We start from the raw sequence: 540 nt of genomic DNA on the forward strand, positions 1-540 counted from the left end.
CTCTCCATCCCCTCCCTCCCTCTGTTCCCTCCATCCATTCCCTCCATCCCTTTCCTCCATCCCTCCCTCCGCTCCCTCCATCCCCTCCCTCCATCCCTTCCCTCCCTCCACTCCGTCCATCCCTTCCCTCCATCCCTTTCCTCCATCCCTCCACCCCAGCCCTTCATCCCCTCCTCAATCCCCCCCTCCATCCCATCCCTCCATTCCTTCCCTTTCTGCATCCCTCCATCCCTCCATCCCACTGCTCCTCCCAGGTGCCTCGCTGATGGCAGAGACTGAGCGAATGCCATGTTGCCCAAAAAGGGGTCAGGGCTGCAGAGTGTCTGTTACCCTCACTGTCCCACAGGTGCCCAGTGGCACCAGCCAGTGAGGGCTGGGGACTGGAGACCCTCAGTGCCAGCCCCAGCGTGGCCCCACTCGCAGCCCCCCACCATGGGGGCCCATCAAAAGGGCTGAGGTGCAGCAGGGTCATGTCCCCCCCTCACCCCCAGCATCAGCTCCCATGGCCCCTGGCTGCCGTACAACAGCTTCAGTGGGGAA

This window comes from Egretta garzetta, unplaced genomic scaffold (assembly GCF_000687185.1).
Source record: "Egretta garzetta isolate BGI_Z169 unplaced genomic scaffold, ASM68718v1 scaffold101, whole genome shotgun sequence".
Lineage (NCBI taxonomy): Eukaryota > Metazoa > Chordata > Aves > Pelecaniformes > Ardeidae > Egretta > Egretta garzetta.